General features: G+C 35.8%; 1 long non-coding RNA gene across 1 annotated transcript; it reads right to left on the bottom strand.

Annotated features, from left to right (window-relative positions):
- Nucleotides 1–5,222: 5,222 nt before the first annotated feature.
- Nucleotides 5,223–8,060, bottom strand: LOC148874733 (uncharacterized). Its single transcript, XR_016110253.1, has 2 exons — nt 7,680–8,060; nt 5,223–5,627 (listed from the first exon to the last, which is right to left on the bottom strand). It is a non-coding gene; the product is annotated as an uncharacterized LOC148874733 (long non-coding RNA).
- Between the last annotated feature and the right edge of the window lie 301 nt (nt 8,061–8,361).

The raw sequence follows: 8,361 nt of genomic DNA on the forward strand, positions 1-8,361 counted from the left end.
CTAGTCTTGAATTCCAATTTGTTAGCACTAGTTCTTTTAACATGTGTTAGACAACCCCAAATCTTCAAGTGTCTTGCACTTGGTTTTTTTACCGGTCCATAACTCATATGGAGTCTTAGGAACGGATTTGGTTGAAATCCGATTCAACATGTAAATCGTAGTCTCTAATGCGAAACCCCGAAAGGATGTAGGTAACTCTGAGTGGACGAGAAGTGATCATACTATATCTAATAGAGTCTGATTTCTCCTTTCTGATACATCGTTTAATTGTGGTGTAGCAGGAAGAGCTAGTTGTGATACAATCCCATTTTCCTTTAAATAGTCACTGAATTCGTCAGAAAGATACTCGCCGCCTCGTCCTGATTAAAGGGTTTTAATTTATAGTTCTAACTATTTCTCGACTTTTTGTCTAAATTCTTTGAACTTTTCAAAAGTTTCAGACTTATGTCTCATTTGGTATACGTAACCATACCATGAGTAATCATCGGTGAATGTTATAAAATAAACATGCTGATTTCGTGTCCTAACATTCAAAGGACCACATACATCAATATATAACAGGTCAAGTGTGTCTATAGATCTTTTAGGCTTACCGATAAATGGTTGTTTCGTCATCTTACCCTGAAGGCAATGTTCACAAGTTGGAAGATCTTCTACAATTAGAAATTTCAAAAAACCATCATTTACCAACATTGTAATACGATCTATATTAATGTGGCCAAGTCAGTAATGACACAGGCACGTGGGATTAACTGTATCCCGAGTCCCCTTCTTGGAGATTATTTCCGACGTAATATTTAAACTATCCAATATATCATTGGACACTTTGATCTTACCAACTTGTTATTGTATCGGATTGTCTAATGAGGCTATAATATAACACCAAGCAAGAGAATTTTTCTTTTTTCATTCTTGATACTCTCTTATTCGGGCTTCAGAAACCCTGTCACCCAGACGATTTGGAGCAGGGTTCTTAACAATTTTGTCTAACTTTTTCGACATCAGAACTAGCATAAGGTTTTGGAACCAATCAGCATAATTAGGGCCCTTGTGTTTGTAATCATCCAACAGTTTGGTGAACTTTTCGTTTGCCATTTCTGGTAAATGCAAGATAGATTTGTAAATCCACAACCTAATTGATTCATGTCATCACATAGAAAGGGCTTTTAATCTATGTTCCATTTCCATTTTGGGCATCTCTGAGATTCCCTCCAATCTTAATGACAGAAATAGTTGTATCTCTGAAAATGTGAGAAACCACATAGGGTGCCTGGAACCAACTGTTTTATCTACAAAATCCCATCACCTTTTGTGAAAGATGTCATTCACTCATCTTACGAGCTTTCCCTTTGGCCTTTGTCAGACAAGGTTCATAACCATTTTAGGTTAAACTTCTCTATCCAATAAACGCTCACCCATCATACTCGTGAACACCAAAGTACCATAAGAGAATCTTCCATTTTAGGATAGGCCCCTCTCACATCGGTGTATAATGCCCCTATCATCTTATAAAGTAATCAAATCAATTGCATTAATAGATGGATAACCCAATTCTATGATGCATCTCCACTCACCAATACAACCAAACTTCATACTAATGATAAAAAACCTTTAGAGAGTTTCATCATATGAATCTCCTTATCACATGCACCGAATAATTATGCCCTAGTTTAATTTAGGTCAAACTAAAGTGACTCCTACTGACTTTCATAAAACCAAATTTAAATGGGCCCTAAACAGCTAGTGTTCCGCACTATTCCTCTTGGGGAGGAAGTTGGTGTAGGGTCCACCACACAAGGAGATCATCCAATGATATTAAGAACACTATGGCAATGATGTGCATTTAGCCATGATGTGCGAAAGAGCCATTATCGAATCAACATGAGCCAAGTGCTTATGGCCCCATGAACGTAGCACATCACACATCTACGCATCACATGCAAGAAATCCATAATTGATTCAATCAGTTAAATAACTATAAAACTCATAAATAAAGCCCATTTATAATATTGCCAATTAATATCATCTAGGTATATGAGTCAAACTGCAAAGAATAGTTCGACTCATATAGCATTTATGCTGAATTGGGCTAAAGCAGTTTTAACATATTAAAATTGGGTTTTACAGATGTGAGCCGAATTGCATCTTGCAATTAACCATCAATCCATCGGCCCATGAAGGAAATTTTATAGTTGAGAACAATCCTTATCGAACCATAGATTAAATCCAACTAATTTGGTCCAATCTGGTTCGTATGGGTCTAGGGTTTGATGTTTTAATTCAAGATTCAATTCAAGAAAATGATAAGAAATTAAATAACTAATACATGACAATCAAGAATCAGTAAGAGGGTTGTTCGTAAGACTACTACCTTACAAAACAAATATCAGTTCGCAGTATGCAATTTCCAAAACTACAAATCATAGATCGTTGAACTTGAATCTGTGAAATTCTATCCTTTGCGCTTTCTACTTCGTCTTTGAATGAAATAAAAATAAAAAACCTAATTTTTCTATTAATATTACATCATATTCAAATTCCTATACATTCCATCTAAAATTAAAAAAAAATAAAATTAATTACAGATCAAGAATGAATAGAATAAATCAACAAATGCATAGATTTCTTGCGCCAATAAAAGAATTCGATCTCCACCATACAAATAACCTAAAATCCAAGAAAAATATAGAGAACAATTCTAAATATAAATAAGATTAATAAAGATTTAATTTCATACCATTTTCCAAAATTCGGGAACCGATTTACCGGAAAAAATGTTAACTGCGCAAATCGGGTAGAACGTCTTCTACCCATTTGCGCAGATCCTAGTATGGTTTAATTCGATTCAAGATTTCAACCCGGATCTAATACCACTGAAGGGATGAGAGATCCATCACATGAATGCCCAAACCCTGCAGGAAGGTTGGGCGAATTTTCAAAAATTTTCTCTCCCATCTCGGAATCGCATTCATTGTTTTAGAAAACTGCATTTTCAATAATCAATTTTGAACCAAATCAGACCAGATCTAAAACCAAAAAGGAGGAGAGGGATATACCTGATACGAAGTAGCAGTAACTCCCAATGAAGGTATTCACGCCCAAGGAGAACCAAAACATATTTCTACTAAAAATGACACAGTGTGAGGTGAAGTGGGATCAGCAGAACGACTCTTCAGCAAAAATGGAATAGAGGGTTGGTGAGCACGACTTTAGATTGTTTCTTCTACCAAGAAGTAATATCAAGAACAATTCTTGACCCCTCCCACAAATGGAGATTGAACTGGGTCGGGGTGGCAAGAATAGGGAAGAACTCTGTAGTTTGTTATGTCTTGTTTAGTGTATCTTTCTTGTCCGCCCTGCTCTCTTATTTATAGTTTTAAAGAAACAACCTCATAATCTAATTAGAAGTTTCCTAATCCAAACATTTATTTGGATTTAGACTCTTTAAGTGATAAAGATAATCTTTTATCTTATCTGTAGTTCAAGATTAGCTTAATCCTAATCAAATTAAGAGTTTCCTTATCCAAAATTTTATTTAGATTTAGACTATTTAAGTGGTTAAGATTTATTCTCTTATCCTTATCTGCTGATCCAAACCCAGATCCGGCCCTTATTTAATCAATCTAATTAATCCATTTCGAAATTGAGCTTTAGGCCCATTAAGTTTATGTGTTCACTTAACCTTTTAACCTGCTGCCTAATTGACTCTCTTTGTATGGCATGAGAACCAAACATTGATCTACACATCAACCACATAGGTTCAATCCAACCATTGTTACAATGCCTGATCGAATTCACTATAGAAGACAATGAAGCCCTAAATGGTCTTTGGGTCCAACTACCTTATGAAAACCCAAGGACTGTGAACATATGCAAGATTAACCCATCAGGTATTACTCTCAATGGTCTTACACTTAACATCTCAGTCCATAATGATCAAACACTGTCCGATAAGAAATGACCTCTCCCTCGACTGCAAGAAGCAGTGTTGCACTCTCTACTCACATGGATCCCAGAAATATATATATGTATGTATGTATGCATGTATGTATGTATGTATGAATATCTCTATACCTTAAGTCTCATCCTAGCAGGTGAAACAAATCTCCCCAGATTTATCCAACGACTGTAAAGATTCTAAACTAACACAAGTCTCATAAGTGCCTAATTTAAGAGTATCACACAGAAACAAACCACAATGACATGAATCAATTATGTATTTTATTCATTTATAATAAATGTAAAAAGATACATCAATCTGATTGGAACTAAGGGCATAACTGTCTAACACCAAAATCATGCAATTAAAGTTTGAGCCTTCAGCCTTTTTTGGTAAGACATGATTCAGTATTATCATTGCTTGCCTTTGAATCTAAAAATCCAATTATGTCATTCAACTAATCAAGAAAGGCAATACCACTAGATCCATTGGTCTTGCATGTTTAGTTTCTTTCTGTGATTTCACATTTACTATTAAACATAGTATTCAGGTATATATATCATACACATATTGACATTTTTTAACAAAGCAAACCAAATTTTGAACTTTTTTAAAAACACATACATGGATTATTCAGGAAACTATAATAATATAGATTTGCAGAGTTAGGGAGACTCTTTGGTATCACTTCAGATTTTCAGGTTGAATCAGTGCTTCCCATAAAACTACATCTTCTCTTTTTGGTCCAACATTAAAGGGGCTCAGCAAATGCAGTAGCATCTTATGGTCTATGCTGCCTTTTTTGATTATATGGACAATATGGTTGGGGTGGAACTGACATACTTTTGAACAGAACATTTCCTTTGAAGATCTGATCCTTAGAAAAGCAGTAGGTACTCTTGTGTTTGTTTATAAGTAAAGCAGTACTTATATCATGGCTTTCAATGTAGCAGCTTTTCAAGGAATGTCCCAAGGAATGTCCCAGTACTTGTTCCTTTTGTAAAGCCTGATCTCTTATACAGAACCTCTATGTACATGAAAATAAAAAAGAGCTAAAACCAGTGTGTATGTGTAGACAAACACACACAGTTTGCCTTCATTAAAAAGATTAAAAATCTGAAATTGGGTTGCCCACAATTTAGTTGTACAATTCCAGAACTTTACCACTTGCCTTATTTCTCTATTTTTAGTATTTCAGTCTTTATTAACTTCTGCTTTATCTTTATGGTGAAAGTTTTTGTTTATAAGGTGTTAAAAACAAGTAAGATGCGTTTTAAACAAGTTTTCTAATTTTCTTTTTTTTTTTTTTGACTAAAGGTAAGGTAAAATTTTATTAAATCAGAGATAATAATACAAGAGGGTTCCCCCAAAATTATCTTTTGGGTCAAGACAGCATGGATTTCAAGCCATTACAAATTCTAGAAATTCCCAGAACCCAACCTATCCCTCAATTGGGTGGTCTGAAACCCCTTGATAGCCGAGCCCAAGACAGGAGTTTTCCAAAGACAAAAGCAATAAGATCTTTTGAATCTTTGCATGTGTTACCGAAAATCCTTTGTTTCTCTCTGTCCATATAGAGCTAATAACAGCAGCCGAAATGGTCTCCCAGATGTTTTTTGCAAGCTTTAACAGTCCCTGCAGCTCCCAGCTATTCAGTAGCTCCTTCACAGTGCTTGGCATGACCCAACTATACCAAAGATAGAAACTTCATATGTTGCAATGCATCTAGATTTAGTCCAATTGTAGGAGACTAAGAGTATCTTGCTACAGAGGAATATGTTTTCATTTTACTCAATTTTTTTGTTAATTTTTCATTTCACTCTTTTAAGCCCATAATTTTTAACATACCAAAAAAAGTCCTTAATATTGCAAATTATCATATCCCCATGAAGTCATAAATTTGTAATGGTGAAATATCTGAGATTATGAAATTGTCTTTTCATGTCTGCAGCGGTTGTAGTCTTATAGATGAAAGCATCATACCTCATGTTTATGGTCTAAGTGCATGGACACTCATTCATGTGTACAGGGAAAAAAACTAGTAGATCTTCTAGTTAACAAGCAATGTTTTCTGCTTAATGCACTGTGGAACTGTTAGTGATTAAGTACATGGAAACTGAACCATGTACCTTTTCTATGTATTTATTATAAGTTTGAAATTATGTAGTTTTTTGAGTTGGTTTGTTTCCATCTCTTCTTTTTTGATTTCAAGAATGTATTTGAGCACATAGTTGGTTAGAACCAAATGTTTTTGTACTAGTTATCCTTCTTCTCTGATTCAGAGGGCTAACAGTAACGCAATAAACAAAATAACACTGATAAAAAATGCAATAAAAAATAAATATGGATGTTGAATGGTTGAGGAAATTCATAAAAAAAATGGTTGACATGTAATTCATGACATCTATTACAGGTTTTGGAAGCACTAGATGTTCTTAGGAAGAAAACTGATGCTCAAGCTGAGGAAATTCTTCCAATTGAAAAGTTGATAGCTGAAGCTTACTCAGTCATTGATAAGGTAGTCAAGGTGGGAACACTGCACAGAAACACTAGAGCCCGTAGGAAATCTCAGCTTGCCAGAAGAAACAAGGCTGTGGAGATCCACCATGGGGGGTATACCCCTCCTACTGTAATTGCCTAACCAAACCTGGCGATTGGTATCTTGCCAGGTGAGAGTATCATTGATAAAAGAAAGCAATTGTTTCTTTCTTCCTTTTAGGAGACACCTATTTCATTTTTGTTAGTGCTCTCTCTCTCTATTCCATTCAGAAAATGATATATTCTTTCTTTTGTTTCTTAATTTTTGTTTTTTGGCATTAAATATTACACATTATAGGGGGATTAAGGGGTGGGGATAGAGCAGAGTTCACGTGAAATCCACTGACCTTACCACAGAGAGCTTGCAATTACACGGATTTAATCCCATGCCTCTGTTTTTGGAGTCTGGTTTTTGGAGGGACACTTAGGCTGTGTTTGGTTTAAAAGAAAAAGTACGGAAAGGAAAGGAAAGGTAGGGAAACATTTACAAACCTTTATGGGTTTCCCTACCTTTTCCTTCAAACCAAATATAGCCTTAGTGACCATGGGATGGAGTCCCTATATGTCTACCTATGCCAAATCTTCCTTACCTGGAATCAACTTGGGAGGGAGTTGCACATAACAAAAACAAACATTAAAATTTAAACCATTAAAGTTCAGAGCATTAAGATGCGAGTTAGGGAGAATGTTATGTGTTCTTTTTGTCTAGGGCTGGTTATGAATTCATCAAAAGACTGATGTTTATTATCTATTTTTTTCCACTTTAATCTCATGTGATAATTTCAGTATCATCCTGGTGTTAGTAACAATTCACAAGCTGGTGAAGTTTTCAACCCACCCAGATTATGCTTCACTTCCCCCAAGGCCTGGAATAGATTCAACTAATAACCATGACCTAAACCACCACATTCCCAGAAAACTGATTCAGGAGATCTAAACGTGCACCAAACCCTAACCACCAAATTTTCTTATCACTATTTATAGAGAATCTAAAAGGTCAAACAACAAAGAGGAAGAAGAAAGAGTAAATTCGAACAAAATCAACCCCAATCTTATTGCACATGCAAGAGAAAACATTTACTACAGAAAGAGTCTCACCTGTTAATGTTAGCGTCATTCTCTGTCTGTCGTTTGGTGGTGAGAAAGTTTTGATCAAGACCGAGAGGGAGAGGGAGAGAGAGAGAGAGAGAGAGAGTCTCACCTGTTAATGCCATCACCATTCTCTGGTTGCCATCCGGTGGTGAGAAAGTCTTGATCAAGACTGAGAGAGATTCGGTCTCACCTGTTAATGTCAACGTCGTTCTCTGGTTTCCATCCGGTGGTGAGAAAGTCTTGATCAAGAGAGAGAGAGAGAGATTGGAGCTACCTTTCCCTTCTTTTCGATCAATCTCTTGCATTCTCTTGGTGAAAAGGTTTGAAAGCCATCCTCTCAAACACAAGAAGGAGAAGAACAAATGCGGGAAGTTTGAAAGCTTTTTTCAGTGTGTTTCATCTTTTTTTCCAAGATTTGAATGGGATTTAGGCCGGCTCAAAATCCGATTCAAATGTACAACCCTCGTGCCAATTTGAAAGTCTGCCGCCCGACCTTTGAGTAATCATTAGGGCTGTTGATAAGAAAGCCCCTACCAAACCGATCAACCCGAGTCGGCTGGGTTTTCATCATTACGGGTTGATTTCGGGTTGTGCAAATTCCTAAATCAATGATTCGGGTTGGTTTCAGTTTTTATACAAGAAAACTGAAATCAATCCAAATTGAACCGACTTAATTCTTAGTTCAAACATGAAGTTCCAAAGCCCATTAGGCCACCTAGTTTTTGAATGGTTGCAAGAAACTTTGGATTAGTGAATAGTGATTAATGAACAATTTTTGTGATTAATTTTTC

The sequence above is a fragment of the Nelumbo lutea genome, chromosome 1 (assembly GCF_056320005.1).
Source record: "Nelumbo lutea isolate HS-2025 chromosome 1, American lotus-T2T, whole genome shotgun sequence".
NCBI classification, from domain to species: Eukaryota; Viridiplantae; Streptophyta; class Magnoliopsida; order Proteales; family Nelumbonaceae; genus Nelumbo; species Nelumbo lutea.